The sequence below is a fragment of the Gymnogyps californianus genome, chromosome 24 (assembly GCF_018139145.2).
Source record: "Gymnogyps californianus isolate 813 chromosome 24, ASM1813914v2, whole genome shotgun sequence".
NCBI lineage: Eukaryota > Metazoa > Chordata > Aves > Accipitriformes > Cathartidae > Gymnogyps > Gymnogyps californianus.
This window is the reverse complement of record NC_059494.1, coordinates 2,694,711-2,713,704: the sequence shown is the minus strand read 5'-3', so window position 1 is coordinate 2,713,704 and position 18,994 is coordinate 2,694,711. Positions and strand designations below refer to the sequence as shown.

The window sequence follows — 18,994 nt, the reverse complement described above, 5'->3', positions numbered from 1 at the left end:
GCAAGTGCGTGCTCATGGCATCAGCCGACTGCAATCGCAAGCATGCCAAAGGGTACCTCTGTCCCGCACTCTCCTGCTATCCGCATCCAGAGGCTGCAATTCCAAGAGGAGCCAAGAGATGCACGTACAGACAGAAAGGGACGGACAGACAGGACTCCATTTGATGCCGCTGCTTTCAGTGCTGCCTTGACGGAAGGCACTGAGAAAGCAGTACAGCCATCTTGTGACTTAAAAAAGCCCAAGCCCGGCAATTATTTACATAGGCAAGATTTCAGGATAAGGGTTTTTTCCCCCTCCTAAAAGACTAATGAGAAAAAAAATGGGTTTTAAAATAAAGCGACTTCCAAAGAAAAATGCAAGTTGGAAGTCTTGCTTTAATTTTATTCTGAATATTAAAGCACGCCGCAGAGCGTTCTGGGGGCCTGACGTGAGTCCAGCATCACAAGCTCCTCTGATACTTCCTAGAAAAACCTGCCATCAAGTCACCTGTAAACATTCCTCGTGAGAAGGTTTAGAGGGCTAGGAGGAGAGCAAGGCTCTCCAGGGTGAGCACCGCCTGAGACACTGCTGGACAGAGCATCTGTCCTGCAGGAGTCAGGACGGAGGATGAAAAATTGAGGCATAGATAAGGGATACGACTCAAACACATCGGAAAAAGTCAAGGGTAAGCCAAGAACAAAGCATCAGGCTGGCAGATCCAGTTACAAGACAACGCAGCCTAATTACAGCCTGGCTCTGGGTGGTTTTTAAGAGCGAAATACAAGCCTACGTGCTCCGCGGGCTGAATTGGCCAGGCCAGCACTGGGGACGTCGGCTCCGGGGCACAGACCCCTCCGGGGACAGCCCTCTGCCCCGCTGCAAAGTGTTTTGCGGAAAGGTTCTGGGCAAGAGCTGAAGCACTTCTCCTCTGGCTTCCCATCCCATCAGCATGCGCTTGGCACAGGCTACTCCGGCAGCACGAAGCACTCAAGTGCGCGGCAAGCTCACCCTTTATAGGGGGCACCCGAATACAGCGCAGACATGACCTGCCTGCACCCCCGCTTCCCCAGTCCTGTCCCCTAGCTCCCCTAGACACAGAGCAGAGACCCAAACCATGTCACCCGTCCTCGATAAGGTGGGACAGCCCAGCAACCAAAGCATAGGACGAGGTATGACATTGGGGATGACGTCCCAGGTGGGTCCTCGTGCGCAGCTCTGTGCAGACACATAGACCGGGAAGACCCCTGCCAGCTGCAAATGCACCTCTGGGCATGAAAACTGCATCTCCTCTCTTCATCCCCTCCTCGCTACTCCTCACCCGGCCCAAAATCCAGCCCCTTGCCAGGCCAGGCGCACGCCAGAGGCCCTGGACACCCATAACCTGCACGGCACACTCCCCAAGGCAGCCAGGATGAGAAGCCTTAGCTGCGAGGGCCATTTAATATTTTATGCCTCTTCCTCTCTTACTTCTAAGAAACACTTTAGTTCCTCCCCACCTCCCTACTCTTCCTCTTTTCAAAATAGCCTTACACCTATTTTTAGGTCAGCACATCTTGGGGCTGCTGGATGGGTGCTGTCCCCCACACCACCTCCGACATGAGGAGAAGCAAAGGGACCCTCATGCTCTCTGCACTGCTGGGGCAGCTGCTCAGCCCCGGAATTTTCAAGCTGCTTTGCAGAGGGAGAGATGGACGGATAAAGCATTGAAGCTGTAGTCCTGCTGTCTGCAGCTTGGGAGCAGATGCTGAGAGGTCTGTGGTCGCTCTCAAAACCCAGATGGCCTCACCGGGATCCCCTTACAGGGACCAGCAGCAAAGCCTTTAGAGCATGCAGTCTGTGAGCGGCCCCAGGGGCCAGAAATGTCACTGGTGCTCCCACCCCGCAGCACCAGACAGGCTTCTGCAGGTCAGGCTACTAAAACTGAGGTGCTGAAAGGCAACAGGGGCTGCCAGCTGCTGGAGCTTCCTCCTCATCCTTCCCCAAGGAAATGGGATAACACTGGAAGGACACGCAATGACAGTGGCTTGTCCTTGGACCTCACCACCATCTCCTGCCCTGCACCCAGCTCCACTCGGGTTCATCATCATCCTCAGCCTTTGAGGGTTCCAAATTGTGCTTTGGGCTCCTGAAAAAAAGAAATCTTATCAGCATGGCACAACAAGTCCTTCCAGGAAAGAGTCAGCGGGGAACTTGCTCGGCTGCCCTCCTCAGGGCCCTGCGCGGGTCTCAAAGCAGGGCCAGGGCTCGCACGGCAGTCGGGCAGTGTCCAGCAACTCCAAATTCAGGGGGACTTTCCTCCTCCGGACAAATTTTGCAACAGGAGAGAAACAGGCTGCGAGTTTCAGGGCCTGGACGCTGGAGAGGAACAGAGGTGACAGGAAATCCCAAACCAGAGGAAAATTCAGCTTGTTCTGGGTCAAATGCAGAGGAGGAAGCAGAGGCACAAGCGGAGGCGCAGGGAGAGGAAAACCCTTTCCAGAAGAGCAGCCCAAGAGGTCAAGTCTGTACAAGGCTTCTGGGGACTCGCAACACTTCGATTCCAATGCCGAAGCTCAAAACCCCAGAGATGATCAGGAGCTGGTTCCCCAAAACCTCCAGGATCTTTCCCAAAAGGGGCTCAGAGGATGATCAGCCAACAACTCTCTGAAGTGGAGCAGTCCCAATGGATAGTGGACCAGCAGCAACCATCTCCCACTGCTGTACAGATGAAAAAAAAAAAATCCATCCCAGGCACAGCAGACATCACCTTCGCTTTGGAGCGGGTGGCCAAGGCCAGCAGCCAAGCCAGGATGCACCGATTCACCCGGCCGTGCCAGATGGGGAGGGCAGACACTGAGCTCCTGTGGTCAGAGCCCTCCATGAAACAGCAGCCCTTCCTCAGTGGTAAAACCAATTAAGAGAGGAACGAGACGAGCAGCTCTTTGATGGATGCTTCCTGGCTGCCAGCAACGCGGGAATGCAGAGGCCACCATTCCAGGCAGGGAGCTGCGGTCATCGTGGCTGTGCTGCGTGCCGGGGGACCGGGAAGGAGGCGAGCCACGCTGCTCGGCCCCCAAGCTCCCCAAATCAGCCCGCTCTCCCCGGCATCGCGCTCAGTCTGCCGATGGTTGAACAGCTTCCAGGACTTGCGCTGGATCCTGCACGCTTCCGTACTTGCTCTGGACACCACAGGGAGAAGAGTAAAACGGCTCATCTGAACCGTACGTGGCACGTGCTTTGCCGCACGCAGGGCCATCACCGCCCCGGCATCCCACGAAAGCTGGCGTAAAGCTGCACCCCCTCCTGCCAAAATCCAGCTGGGACACCAGCATGGATTTACCCCTCGCAGGGTGGAAGAGGCAGCCTGGCTGCTCAGCACAGTGGGGTTTAAGCTGCATAGGGGTGCTGCCCTAAACCCCAGCCGCAGGCAGGGAGCAGGCAGGACAGGGGCTGCATTCAGGGGTCCCTTCAGAAATCCCTGGGCAAGAAAACACTGACGGGTACTAACAGGGACACCAGGTTACATCCGAACCGCCACCATCTTAGAGCCCTGAACAGGAACAGCCACATACAAATACCACCAATATACCTGGGAAAAACAGACTTGCTTCTTGCTTTATTTATCAGTCAGGCAAGCGATTCTCTGCACACAGACAGGGGTGGGAGAGCAGGAACACATCCCCGAGACACCCTCTCCCGGCTCCAAAAATTTATTCATTATCCCCAGGCGGTTTCTGGCAGGGTGGAGAGCTCGCTCTCCGATTAGAGATGTTTATCAGTAAGCTATAATGAAGGTGGGACACTGACACCGTGATGAATATTATATTTCAGGAAAATTTAAATTAAATGATCCATCATGCCCAGCAGAAGATCAGCAACACCGTCTGCCAAGCACCGGCACCGAGCAGAGCAGCTCCTCGACCAAGGCTCCGCTTTGGAGACCTGCAGTCACCTTGGCTCGCCGCTCCGGAGGAAAAACAGCGGCAACAAATAAAGAAAAGCACTTTGTATTTCCAAGGGCACATAGTGAAGCAGCAACACTAACCGGCTTGCTTGCAAGAGAGCCACAGCCTTCTCCAGCACGGCAGCGAGATATCCCCCTTGCACAGGCTCCGCTGAGCATCAGGACAACTCATGTTTCATTTACTCGAGCGAGTTCGGGTCCCGGCGTTCAGCACACCCAGAAATAGAGCGCCCTCGGAAACAGGACGTCGTTCATGCAGGATGATGAGGGGAAGGGTTACGGAGCGGCTTTTCCCTTAAGCGAAATATTGCCGCCGGCTCAATGGAAGCAGGAGGTTCGTCCCTCCTGGGAGGAAGCTATCAGAAACCACTCTCCCTCCGAGCGTGGCTAGCCCACGTTTTGCTACCTGTTGCATTTTGCAATCAGGCAAAAGGCTGGAAAAGCGCAAGAAGTCATTAAAAAGCAAGAGTGGGTGCAGCGGCACGCAGGGTGGGGACACCAGAAACACTATAAGCTGCTGCAATCCAGACACGAATGCATTACACATTCATCTGAATTTTAAATACAGAGCATTATGACTGGCATCCTCACAACTGCCACAGCAGCCTCGGCACTACAGCTTTTATGGTAATTCACAGGGAGTTACCCACAAGGCACTGCAGAGATTTTCTTGGCAGCCATCCTAAACTAATTTTTATAGGTTAGTGTACGGTTATACATAAACGTTTAAGAAAAATAAAATGGCGACTCAGAGGGAAGGAGCTGACCGGGAGGTTTCTGTGCTGCTCCGCAGATGATGGTCTGTCACGAAATGCCACGGGGCCAAGGTCCGTGCTGCTGCCGGCCACCCCATGCCAGGGACTGGGGGACAGAAACACCAGTTGGTTCATGAACTGGTTTGCACTGGGCAAATCCCATGCACCGGCTGCCATGATGCCCAGCCCTCTGCATCGCTCCTGCACCGGTGCCTCTCAGTTTCCAGAGCATCCCTCTGCCCTTTGCAGGGTGTTCAGCTCAACCAGGTCACGCCTGGCCAGGAGACGGCACCGCCACCACCCTGCCCACTCCTAGGCGGCCCATCGGGTGCCTGCCTGCAGGTATGGGTGCTGGGCTGCGGTGCTCAGCCCCCGTCTTCCCCTTCTCCCAGGGTGCCCACCAGGGTTGGGTGCACCAGCCAGCCGCCCAGAGGGGCCAGGAGCAATACAAAGGGACAACAATTTGTTGGTGGAAACCACAGCATCCTGAGAAACGCCTTTGATGTGCTTTGACACCAAATCCTCCCCATCACCGTCCCTGCCCGCCCAGGGCCACCCCTCCGCCCCGGGCACATCCCCTCCTGCGGGGAGGAAAGGATGGTTTGGCCCCCACCTGCCTACTCCACCTCGGAGCTGCCGGCGGGATACGGCTCTGCCCGTCACCTTTGCTTTTCACACATCCTGAGCCGCGCTGGTCAGGGGTGACACGGAAACTTCACGTGGTGACTGGAAACTGCTGCTCAGCTTCCGACTACCCTTCGCAGCCAACAGAGGGAAAGAGTCGAAGCCGCTGCCAGCGAGCGACAGCAACATGGTAAATAAAGGAAAGAAGCAGTGGAAGGGAAACCTTGATCGGTGCAAGCCAGAAGCAGCACCCATCTACGTTTCATGGGAACCAGAGCAAACATTTGATGATATCAGAGCTGAAGATTAGTTTAAAAAAATAAATTCCCAGTTCCTGCAGATTTTGCATGCACGCACACACACGTGCATTTGCAGCATGGCAAGCGGATAGTCTGTCCACCTCTGCTGTCTTCACAAAAGCAAAATGGAGGGAAGCATGATCAACACTTTTAAGGAAAGAACCTTTCAGATTTAAATCATCTGTGGAATTACTAGCAACATTGATTTGGATACAGGGACACCACGAAGAAGAAAACAATTAAGCAACAGCTCAGAGGGAGAGATGGTGAGATACAACTCAAGCACCACAAAGAGACAACACGCTGAATTTCAGACGAAGCTGCTATTTTCCCAAGATGGGATTATTGCATTTTGAGAAGCCACACAGAAACCAGCACACCATGCCCTCCCTCTCCTTCCCACTATTTGCAATCCCGGCTCGGCGACTGCAAGCAAGAGATCGAGAGCACTTTGCCTCCAGCCTTGTGCCTTCTGCACCCAGAGCACGTGGTTACCCCGTGTAACTCTGCATCGCATCATGCGTCAACTGCCCACAAACAGAAGTGAAAGGGGGGAAAAAAACCTGAAAGCGGCATTATGTAAAGTTAAGGCATTTCTGAAGTTAGGGCATTTCTGAAGTTAGGATCTGGTGTATCTCAAATCATCCCTCGATCGGGCGTGTAAATCCACCACCTCCCAGGAACACAGCAGCAAGCACCAAAGAAAGTGAATCATTCTTAAAGTCTGAGCAGACCGGCTTACCTGTTGTGCTCATAAACTGGCTAACTAGAGGAAACTCAACGCTCAGAAGTAGGACACCAGATGCATTCCCACCTTCACGCCCCCGCGGACCACATCCGAGATGCCCCAAGACCAAAGCGGAGAGACGGCAGCAGGAGAGGCAGAGTCCTCCAGGCATCGTGCTCCCCGCGTACGGACTCGCATGCAAATGCTTCGCTACTCAAACCCCAACGGGCTTAAAAATCCCCCTGGAGAGAGAGACCCTTCTCGCAAACCACCTGCAGGACCCGCTACGCACTGCAAATGGTGGCTGCAGCTGAACCAGCCATGATCCGAACCTCCTACCTGCAGCCACGCCGCCCACATGCTGCCGTCCACCCTCCCACCTTCCCAACATCGCACCATTAAAAGCCACTCGACCTTCGGGTTTCCTCCTCCGTGAGGATGTCCTCGCGAAGGTGGGGGCGTCCCAGTTGCTTGCAAGGTTCCAGCCAAACTGCAACCCTCTGGTCTGATGTAAACCAGCACCGTATAGAGTAATAACCTATGAAACGAGGCTGTAAACAAGTGATTCAGCTGCTGCTTTGTGAAAACAGCCCCAACACCACGGCGGGAGTGGAGACCTCCAGGAGCTGGGCAGAAATGGCCACAGGCTTCCTAACCTAAACCATCCCACAGCCCCAGTTTAATCTGATTTATGCAAATGTTAAACCAATTTAGGTGTGCATATCGTATGAGTCGCCTGGCCCAGTTTAATTTGATAGGTTTTTAAACCTGTTTAGACAAACTAAGATCTGCTTTCTAATCTAGAGCAGCTCTTAATTGTGGAAATGTTGCCAGGGAACTAGAGCATGGACGTTATGACAGATCCTATTTGTATGACAACACTCAAACTGCAATGGCTTGAACTATAATAACGTATGGAAGAGGGCAAGGCTAAAAATCACGTCTGTCTCTGGGCTGGCCATGTCCATGCAGCAGGGCTCCGAAACCCTGCTCTGCTACACCAGGAGCTGTGCAGAGGCCATCTCCAAAGCTTTCCAAACCCAAGATGCACAAGCCCAGGTGACTCCCAAACAGCCCAGGGCCGCAGCAGGCTGGCTGGACTGGGATATGGTGAAGCCTCCCTTTTCCAGGGCAGGGGCCAGAAGTCCCTGATGGGGCCAGCAAGTCCCAGGAGTGGGGAGAAATCCCTGCACTGGGTCCTGGTCTGTCCCCCATCCCCATGAGCTGGGCTGTCACCACCCTCATCACCACCCCTTTGTCAACAGAGCAGAGCATCCCTAAACGCCTCTGAAGATCTGCACCTCCTTTAAAAAGCTGAAGGGTGCATACAGCCCATGCCGCTCTCCTCGCACCCACATGTGCTCCCTCCTCACGCCTGGACGTCCCAGGGGGGGACGACACACGTACCCGTCCCCTTCCTCTGCCGCAGCAGCACCTCCGCCTCCTCCCTTGGCGGCTGCGCCCAGTGCGTGCTGCTCGCACGCGTGCGTGGGAGCCACGTGCCAGCCGCGCCTGCCCTCGGGAGCTGGTGGGAGGATGGGAGCCAAGAGGCTTCACGGATTAAAAAAAAAAAATAAAGTTTAAAGAAACTCACGCCTCCCAACCAGCTCCTTATCGAGCGATGTCAAGAGGGCAACACAGGCTGAAAATTACTTTTTTGGATGATGCTGGGGCTGAACTGGGACACAAGCATTTGCGAAGGACTCTGCACGCAGGACACAGCTCTGCAAGGGCTCGTTCAGATGAGCAGCAAATAATCCGACAGTGCAGGCAGCTATTGCAATGGGAATGCCAAGCTCGATAAATTACTAAGCCAAGACAATGATACCCAAGCTAGGGAAAAAAAAAAGTCCAAGAGACTTACGTTGGATCAGACCCAGAAGTCTGGAGGGTTTACAAGTTGAAGGATGGGGTGGGGGGACACAATTTCCAGTTTGCTAGGCTGATGTCAAAGGGGGGGGGGGAGGAAATCAGTGAAGTTATAAAGCAAATAATCAGAAAAAGGGGACAAGAGAAAAAAAAAAATCTAACAAACAGAGCCCTCTGATTGTTCCAGCTTATTGTGTAATAAACTTTGCAGAAAGGAAGCTGGCCTGAGCTTTACTACTTCAGGGCTCACGAGCTTAAAATCGACAACAATTTTTTAAAAATAATACTGTTATAGCCAGAAGCTTCACAGCCTGCCCAGCCTAGCTATTTTCTTCAGTTTGCAAATATTTAAAAAAAAAAAAGTTCTGAGGATCCTGCCTGGAGTCACCCTCCTGGAGCAAAGCCCAGGACTCCCAACCCCGCTCCCACTGACCTCTGAGCTAGCGGCAGGAAGCAAAGAGCTTCACGGATGGAAGGAGCTGGGCCAAGGGAAGGGTTTACTTGAAGTAGAAAGTTAGGCGCATTTTTCACGCTGTTGAAGCAATGATATTTAACTGAAGTCATTTGCAGATTTTCCTTTTTTGAGGAGAGAGTTATGAATAATATGCATGTTCTTATCAACTCATATAAGAAGAATTTAAAGCTCAAAGTTCAGCAACTGTGGATTAAACTCCTTAGCAGCACCTTTTTAATGCAACTGAATAACCTCTCTCCTTACCATACGCTCGCACTGCCCACACTGACTCGGGTTAGATCTGGCTTCACTTTACCCCGGTATCCTATACTCGCAATTTTGTTTTCTCTGCAATGCATAAGAAAAACTGTTTTAGTTGGGAACAGAGATGGTTCAAATAAAATCCATATGCAGTGTCAGGCCACAGGCAACATCTCACATCCATCACGGCAACTCGCCACCCACGCAACCTCATACGCCACGTGGAAAAGCAGATAAACAGTTCAACATGTGTTTACTACCTCGAGTTATTCTGCAACAAGGCGAGCAGCTGGATGGGACCTTCACCCCGCTCCACGCCAGGTTCAAGCCCATTGAACCATGGGTGGCACAGCCACGCCAGGCACCGCAGAGGGCATCCATCCCGACCCGCTGCTAGCCCAGCCGACCCACCGCTGGGCTGTATTTAGAGACCTCAAAGCAGCATCAGGTGGGACAGTCTCCCACCTCAAAGACAGCTTTGAGGTCTCTAAATACGGCCCGCACCCTTTGGGCAAGCGTGGCAGGCAGGAGTTGTTCCTATGCTATAAAGAACCACAAACTTCACCTCCCCCTCCAGCCTCAGTTTCCCCAGCGTGTGGCCACATCATCTCCTCGGCCATCCCACCGGGCTGGACCTCAGGTGTCTCTTCACCCTCATACGCACCTCTCCCCGCAGAGCAGCAGCAGAATTAAGGGTCTAACAAGAACCCACCCTGCTGGAGGAAGAGCAAAGGCACATTTTTCCTCTTCTCCTTAGGCAACGTGTCACACCGGTTATTCTTTAGCATCCAGACAAAAGGCAGAGCAAACCCGCTCCCCTCGGGGCGAGACGGAGAAGACACCCCAGGAAGACGCTGCGTTTACCAAACTCACATTTATAAAACCCGGTGAGCACCAGGGACCGGGGGGACAGAGACCCAGGGGGCACGAAGGACCTGACCCCGTCCTGCCAGCGAGGCCGATGCCAGAAGACAACTACAAGAGGACTCGAGGACCTCCTGCCCCCCCTCACCTCCATCGCCCCATGCCCAAGCGCACGAACGGCTCCGCTGCGGGGGATCCCTCTCCCCCCACGGGCAGCCCCCCGCATTACTCGGTGGCACGGCTTCAGCTGGAAGCTCCTCTCGCATTACTCAAAGTATTTATGACTTTTTCCCATTTGAAATACGGGCCCTTACCACGCACAGGAAGGAGGAGGAGAGTGCCAGCAAACTCGTTAATTTATAAGTCAATCTGGCAGGGAACAATTAACAGCTTTTCCACCGTCGGGTTGCCAGGAGGAGGGGTACCTTCCCCCCAGGAAGGGCAGGAGGGTCCCCGCATCGGCACGCGCCCTGCCCTGCTGAACCCAGCCGGCTTCGTGCTCAGGACCCCGACGGGACTCTTTATTTTCCCCCACCAGTAGCTCTCGCAGCCCGAGCGGACGAGCAGCCTCGTCCCCCGCAGTGGGACCCCCTTCAGGTCACGCCGCTGGCTCCCCCAGCCCGGCGCAGGTACACAACCCCCAAGACACGCTTTATGGGGGCGGGGGGGGGGGGGGAGGCGGCGGAATATAAATCCATAAGATTTTGCTGCTCCGGACACAGGTCCCTGCTCGAGCAGAGCTGCGAGGCAGCGCTGACAGCCCGGGAGCTGCGGGCAGGAGCAGAAGTGCGAGTGCCTATGGGGAACGTCCCCTGCAAATTTAGCAGGGGGTTTGTCCGGGGAGGGGGACGAGGGGACGCTCCAGGCGCACATCCCCTCGCCCCCGCGGGGTCTCCCAGCTCAGAGGGAGGGCTGGAAACCACCCCCCCACCCAAAACTGCTTTTTCCTCCCAATTGCAATGAGCGCCTTTGCAAAAGCGAAGCCTCCTAGGACTCGGAGAGGGCAAATGCCTAAAGAGCGGAGACGTCCCTCGCCCTGGGAGGGTGCAGCATCCGCCGGGAGGCACCACCCGTCCCTGCAGAGCCCAACACCCCTCCCATGGGTGTCACCTCTTCACCAGCATTTTCCCCCCCCCCCCCTTATCCCACATTTGCACCATTTGCTTCCCCAGGAGGGACTAGAAGGGGATCCTCCCGGTGCAACACAAACACTATTAAACATTACTGTTATTTTGGGGTGTGGGGGAGTTCACCCCCCATGTGACAAGTTTTGGCTCGGGGACATCGGGGCTCTGAGGGCAGCTCTTGCCCGCTGCAGGATGGCCCCAGGGCTCAGGATTTCAGCTGAAATCCCCGAGGGCGGATGGAAAACGGCTGCCCGCTGCCCACCCCAGGGGCGTCCCTTGGTCCCCGGAGCCAGCTGCACCTTGCAGAAGGAGGAGGTTTGGTGCAGCCGCCCCAGCGCAGGGTTGGGGACCCCCCTCCTCCAACACGGGGTCTTGGGTAGTTTTGGGGTGACCCGGGTCCCTTCCTCGCTGCTGTCACCATCACCAAGCCACCACACAGCTGGGGGGAGTGGGGCAAAACCCACTTCCCAACGGGCTCCGGAGCTGGCGGGGAGAACAAGGCACCCACAGGGCCACCGGTGTTTGGGGTGGGGCGAGGGCAGCACCCCGGGGGACACAGCCGCGTCCCCAGGCTGCGGCATCGCCCTGCCAGCGCTGCGGGGAACGCTCCAATGTCTCCTCCGGCACCCGCATCCCAGCGATGCTGCTCCGGGAGCGACACCGGCTTTGCTACCGGAGCATCCCCAGTGCACGTGGATGCCGGGAGGTGGAGAAGCCACCGATCCCACCGAGAGGGAACATGGGCCCCCGGCCACCGCTCACCAGCACGGGTGGTCCCACAGTGCTGCTCCATGGGAGCGCAGCCCTTAGCACGGGGGTGATGCCAGAACACCCCAAATCCCATCCCATGGGTCAGCGCCCTGCACCGAGCACCCACTCGCCCAGTGGAACCGCGATCGGGAAGGGGTGGCTGGGGTGACAGAGGGACAGAGCAGGGGGAGCGGTGTCAGCGAAGGGGGAGCACGGCGGAGAGAGAGGTGGGGTTGCCTTGTACTAAAGGCGGTGGGGGCGCGGGGGGGTGGGCAGGGAGGGTCAACCGGCACCGGGGTGTGGGATGGAGCCCGGAGCACAGCCCCGGTACGGCGGCGTGGGACGGAGCAGGGCTCACCCCGGGGACCGGCTCCGGGGCGTGGGGCGGGATGCACCCCAGGACCCCCCCTCCCCGGAGCAGGCTGCCCCCTCCCCGGCCTCCAGCGCCTCCCGGTGCCCCCACCCGGTACCGGTGCCCCCAGCCTGGCTCTCCCTCATATCCCCCAGCTGCAAGTGCCGGTGGTCCAGCGCGCCCCCTCCCTGCGCCCCCCGCTATAGCGCGCCCCCTTCCCCCCAGTGCAGCCCCCCCGCACCCCTCCCATACGCCCCCTCCTTATAACACACCTCCGGTGCCACCCACCTGCACCCCCTGGCGACCCCTATGCACGCCTCACTACAACGCGACCCCCCCCAATGCCAGCCGGCCGCACCCCCCGCAACGAGACCCCCCCGCAGCCTGCCCACACCCCTCCCAAGCGCCCCCCGCTATAACGCCACCCTCGACCCCCACCTCGAGCCACCTACACCCCTCCCTCGCCCAGCGCCGCTACGCCGCGACCCCCTCGCTGCACCGCGCACCCCGCTATAGCGCGACCCCTCCCCAGGGCAGCCTACCCCCCCCCCCCCCAACGCCGCCTCCCGCTGCAACCCACCGGCGCTCCCCCCGCCCCCGCTACAACGCGGCCCCTCAACGAACCCCCCCCCCCCCCCGCGCCCCTCACTCCACCGCGCCCCCTTCCACGCGACCCACCTGCGCCCCCCGCTACAACGCGCGCTCAGCGCACCCCACCTGCACCCGCGCGCCACAAAGCCGCCCCGCTGCGACGCCTCCCCGCCCGCTACACCGCGCCCCCACCCACCCGCCCCCCGCTATAGCGCGCCCCCCGCCGTACCTGGCGGCGCGGCCGCCCGCTCCCATGCTGGCCGGCGGAGGGGCGCGGAAGGGCCGCGGCCGCCCTCCTCCTCCTCCGCCTCCTCCTCCGCCTCCTCCGCCTCCGCCCGGCGGCTGCGCTGGGGCCGCGGCGCGGGGACACTGCGGCGCGAGCTCCCGCCCGCCGCCGGCCACTCGCACAGGTGATGTCATTCCCCGAGCCGCCGCCGCCTGACGTCACCGCGGGGCGGACCCCCCTCCCTCCTGGAGGGGGGCGCGGGGGGCGGCCGACGTCACCGCGGAGGCGAGGGGCGTGGCCGCGCCTTAAAGGCCCCGCGCGCGCGCGCGCCGCGCGCGTTGCGCACGTGGGTGGGGAGCTGCGAGGGCCGCGCACGGCCGGGGCTGCGCAGCGCAGCGCAGCGGGGCTGGGGTGGCCCTGGGTGGCCCTGGGTGGCCCTTCCCACCGCTTCCTGCCCCTTCCCGCCCCACGCCCTGCTGCGGCTGTGTCAATAAATTTCCCGTTTTCATTATATTTGCCGTTTGGGGCATATTTGCAATATTCAGTTGAGTTGCCATCATCAACGTATTTCTCATATTCAACGTATTTCCCTTAATATATTATCGATATTGCATCTATTTTCCACATTACAAATATTAACGATATTCACTGAACTTCTCACACTCAACGTATTCCCCATAGTGAATATATTTCATTCAGTCTACTTCTCATATTTGATATATTTGCCATATTTAATGTATTGCTAATAGTCAATAGATTATCTACATTCAATATATTTCCTATACTGAATACTTACTCACATGTAGTATATTTCTTATATTTGATACTTCTCACCTTCAGTATATTCCTCATATTCAATATATTCCCCACATTTAATATATTCCTCATATTCATTATTTCACGTTTAATATATTCCCGATATTCAATATATTCCTGATCTTCAATATATTTCCCATATTGAATATATTCCTCACATTTAATATATTTCCCATCTTCAACGCCTTTCCCATACCTCCCCTTCGCTATTTCCCGCCCACCGCAGCTCCCCGCCGGGGACCCTTTGGCCCCACCACGGCAGCACTTTCCATTCCTAAACCCCCTGGTGCTCCTCAGAGCCTGCGATGCCCGGTGATGCTCCCAGCCTCAGGTGACCAAATGCAAAAATTAGCGAAAAAATTGCAAAAATTTGCAAAAAAGGGGTGGTTTTGTGAGAGCGGGGCCGATGGCCGGCGGTTCATCGATCACGGGAGGGCTTGGCATCCAAAGCTGGAGGAGTGGTGCTGGGGAAATGCTCTAAGACAGAAGCACCTTTCGAACAGGCAAAAAAAAAGGAAAAAAAAAAGAAAAAAAAGGGGAAAAAATAGGAAAAAAGGGGGAAAAAAAGAAAAAAGGAAAAAAAAAGAAAAAAGAAAAAAAGAAAAAAGAAAAAAGAAAAAAAGGAAAAAAGAAAAAAAAAGGAAAAAAGAAAAAAAAAAAGAGAATTGGAGGAAGCATTATTTTATCCTTTTCCTTTTCTGAAGCTCCTGAGCATGCCAGGGCCCAAATCCATCTCGCTGGTGGAGCAGCCGGGCGCTCTCGTTCCGAGGGCAAACACCCGCTCCCCCATCTGCTGCTCCGTGAACTTTCCTTGATCCCCTCGTGCGCCTCCTAATACTGACCAAATGTCAGCCCAACGCCGAGTTTTAACTGTTCTGGGGAAATCCGGCCGAAAAAGGTTATTATTTCTCTTCCGGGGGCCGAGAGGAGCGGCTCCGCCGCGCAGCCTCGGGACGCAGGCGTCGGTAGGGGATTTTGCCCGTTTTTCTGCGTGACGAGAACCGCTTGTTGGTGAGCCAAGAGGTTGCCGTTGCTACGGCCTTGGTAATAAGTTGTGGGCGTTAAACCTGCTCCATTTTCCCCGGTACACCAGGAAAACGCCGCCAGCACCCAGCGCCGTCGTCAGAGCTGCGGGCGGAGGTGCCGCATGAGCCGGGAGGGCGTGGGGCAGCACGAGGAACCTTCGCGGTGATTTTTAAATTCATTTTCCTCTGCGAGAAAGGGCCATTTCCAATGGTAGGAGCCCACAGAGACCCGTAGAGCTCCATAGGAGCCCGTCGAGACCTGTAGGGGTCTATAGGGGTCCATACAGACCTGTAGGAGTCCATAGGAGTCCATACAGATGCATAGGGGTCCATAAGAGCCCATAGGGGTCCATAGGGGCACATAGAGATCCATAGAGATCCATAGCAACCCATGGGGACTTGCATGACCCGTAGGAGCCCATAGAAGCCTGTAGGTCCCATAGTGGTCTATAGGAGCCCATAGAGACCTGTAGGGGTCCATAGAGGTCCACAGAGACCTGTAGGGGTCCGTAGAAGCCAATACAGAGGCATAGGGTTCTATAGCAGCCCAGAGGGACCCATAGGTGTCCATAGGAGCTCATGGGGACCCACAGAGGCCCATAGGAGTCTGCAGGACCCCATAGGGACCCATAGGACCCCACAGGGATCCATAAGAGCCCATAGGGTCCCATAGGACCAGCTACAAGGTGCCCACCATGCTGCTGCGGGGTCCGGCCCCACCTTCTCATCTCCTGGAAGAGTCCCAGGCTCTGCCCCGGACACCCCTTCCCGTCCTTTCCTGCAGCCTCTCCTATAAAATGGGGATCGATCGCTGATTTTCTTCCACATCCGGAAAATATCCACTTTCACCATCAGCCCAACTCCTTTCCGAAGGGCTCCGGAGCCTGGTGGCAATCACCGTATCGCCGCGGCTCCCGCGTCCTATCTGCTGCATCTATGTTCTTAATGGATGTATAATACTTTACAGTAATTTCCTCATTTGTCATGCAATCAAATCCTTTGATCAGACATGGGAGAAATGTAAATATCAATTATTAACCACCCCATTCTTGTCTTGCTTGACTGGATTTTTTTTTTTTACTGTTATTTTTTTTAGGAAGGAATTGATTTATTTGCAATTCAACTCTCCAACATATTTTTAATTAGAATGCTTACATTTCTGGATAGGCTATATTTTTGAAGGGAGAGAGATTTGATCACTAGAGCAATCGATGCATCCATGTATATTTTATAGCTGAGAGATAGTTCTGAAGGAAAGTGTAAAATAAGTCGGGGGGGGTTTAAATCCTGTGCATAGAGGGCTGCTATACCATGGTTTAAAACCTCAGTGGCCAACTTTGCTGCTGTACAGTCATTTATAGCCCTTCAAAACATGCGAAGCGTTGGCATGAAATGGAGAGGTGGCCAGGAAATTTCTGACAGAATATTTTTCCATCTGCAAATAGTTCTTGTGGGTTTTTTTTTTTCTTTTGAGAGTGAAGCATTTTGTATAAACGTGTTGCCTTAGGCAAAAATGGCTTTGGAAATGAAAATAATAACAAAAAAGAAAAAATTAGAAGAAGAGTGAAACTCAGCTGCTTTCTTTTTGGCTTTCCATTTGGAAATGGTTTTCCACTCAAAGTTTTAGAAGTTTCTGGTGTATATACAGCCTGAAAACTCAGGCTGGGGCTGCGACACACACTTCTCTTTGCATTTCAGTATCCATGCTGTCGTGACATTTTCTCTGGTGCCAGTTTTGCGGGAGGTAATTCCCATCCTTCCCCCCAGAATCCCAAAGTTGGCTTAAAATTCAGGAAACTGGGAGCATTCTCCTCTCAGCCAGGCTGTTTATTTGCTGTCTGGAGTTTTATTGAAGCTCTGAGAGTTGCATTTTGCAAGCTGTCTTCCTCCTGAAAGCGAGCAAGCTGCGCCTCTTCCTTAATCATCTGCTTTTGTTTGCTTGAAGGAAAATACCAAATATCTCATGACTTGCCATAAAGCCGTGAATGACTGCAAGGATGCGCAATTGCTGGGTGTCCTTATGACTAATGGGTGAGTTTTCAGGTGCACGTGGAGCCTGCGGAGATGTGCCCCCAAATCCTGCTTGATTTTTGGTTTTTATCGATCGATCTGCTCAAGCGTATGAAGCCCAGCAGTGGCTGGTGCGGAGGAGCTTCTGCGGTACTCCTGCGGTGTGAAACAGTCACATCTTAACGCCATCTTGTCATCATGTTGTACCAAGACGATGTGATCCGGCCTGTGCAGAAACATTTTGTGGGTCCTCCGAAGCGTAGCAAGACTTCTTGAAGGTGGGAGCATCCTTTACCCTGTGAACCCAACACCCACATCCAAAGGCATCACCCAAGGGAAGCAAAGGTTTGGGCTTGACCTTGACACCTGGGGTTTGTGCTGGAGCCGACTTTGCTCCCAACTTCTTTTCCAACCCATTTTTATTTCCACTGGGTTTTAATTCATCTAAAAGCCGGGTGGAAAGTGAGTGTGCTCCAGCAGCTGTAGCCGCCATGCCCAGACACGGTCACTGGTGGGTTGTGGAAAAAGCTATTGATCTCCCCCTTGGTGGCATTTGAATTCAGTTCTTAAATTAAAGCTGGTAAAACAACAAGTTAAAGAACAAGCGTGGCGCATGATTGATGCCGGCTTGTCGCCGGTTGAAAGGGCAGGTGCCGATCCATAAAGCCCATCTGCTGGGAGAGGAGCCTGTGCCGTGACCCCGAGCCGAGGGCGGTAGTCGCTGCCATCGCTTCTGGCAGATGCTGAATGCGTACGTACCTGCCACCTGGGGTAGACATGCTAGGGGATAACCGAGTCTGCAATTTCATCAAATTTTCTGTTTCATTTCCATTTTCTTCCAACCAGAGCAGATCAGTGGTTTCACTGGTCACCGGAGGATTTGGGCAGGTCAGCCATGGGGAACGACCAACCCCCCGATTTCCAGAGCCTGCCTTATACCCCTCTGGGGAAGGTCTCAGCAGCAGCTGAGAAATCACTCCAAAAAACTCATCCCAGGGTCTTCCTGAGGCAGAAACTCATCTCCTGATCTAACTTAAAGAGTGATTCTCCATTGCTGTCATCCCACCAGAACCTGGCTCCCGCACAGCAGCAGTGCCGGGACAGGGAGGCTGTGATGGAGCAGCGGGAAGGGGTAAAACCCAGCTCACCACTGCTGTCGGGAGGTTTTGCTCCAGCTTTGTGCTCTCTCCTTGCTCCCAAGTCCTTAACATGTTGTTTTCCAGAGAAAACTGATGAGGAATAAATTCCTCTATAATCACAGCGATGGGGCGAGCTCACGTGGATCTGATCTGGGCAGGGCTGCACGCTGGCCCCGGCCTCGGCCCCCGCGCTGCCCAAACGCAACGGAGCTGCCAAGGTTGATAAAGAAAAATGAAACCCTCTCCTATGTTAAGCAAACAGAGCCGGGGGATGCGCTGTGAGGCTGAGCCCCCCACCGAGGCTCGAGCAAAGCTGCCCCTGCTCAGAGGCTCCCCAAAAAGCATGCGTCCATGAGACACATGAAAAAGCTCCCTGGGCTGCTGGAGCACATTTGAGGCACAATTTGCAATCTGGGGTAATTTGCGATGGAGGCAAATGCCTTCCAACGAGGTTTTTTTGGGCTGTGATGGCGCCTGGGGACTGCAGGGTGGCAGCTCGGGCTGGAGTGGTGCAGGGATGCACCCAGTGCCATCCCCAGACTGGTTTCCAGCAGCACTGCTGGTGCCTGGGGACCTCATTTGGGGTTAGAAGACGGGCACGCGTCAAACACGTAAGACACGCTTTGGCACCGTCTGCTCCTGCAGAACAATAGTTACTCTTCATGTTAGTTCAGTTACAGATCAAATAATCTGAAAAATTCACAAGTGGCTGCGGATACAAATTAACTTAACAAAACATTTTGAAAACGTCGCAGTACCGGGGAGAATTCTAATGCGGCATGCACTGGCAGGAGAGAAAAGCCAAGTGTCTGTACCGGAGTCCTCCCCATCAACATTTTCCCCGCGTCAGATAACACAGAAAGCAGCTAAAGCTGGATGAAATATAATAATAACGCGGTCCAAGATGGAGCGATGCCATATGGAAGCCCAGGGAAGTTTTCACTGCTCTTTGCTCCGCTGATGTTTTTCAGCTGTGTCATTGGTACTTTGCTTTATCAAGAACATTACGGGCTGAATTCTGTCTTTGCAGTGAAAAATGGCAGGCTGAATTTTGCTCTCCATTGCACCAAAGTCATCGGTGTTGCAGGAAGGTAAAGGACAGAGGTATTTGGCTTGTGGTCACCGTTTCATAACCGCAGAGCAAAAGCTATAAAATCTTGATGAATCTTGTTAGCTTCCAAGC

The 18,994-nt window shown here is 54.7% G+C and overlaps 1 protein-coding gene across 1 annotated transcript in view; it reads right to left on the bottom strand.

Moving 5' to 3' along the window:
• The window catches only part of PTPRS (protein tyrosine phosphatase receptor type S), a 164,578-nt gene extending 151,712 nt beyond the window's left edge, over positions 1 to 12,866 (bottom strand). Inside the window, 1 exon segment of the mRNA XM_050910677.1 lies at positions 12,825 to 12,866. The gene's annotated coding sequence lies outside the window, so the exon portion shown is untranslated.
• Positions 12,867 to 18,994: the final 6,128 nt, after the last annotated feature.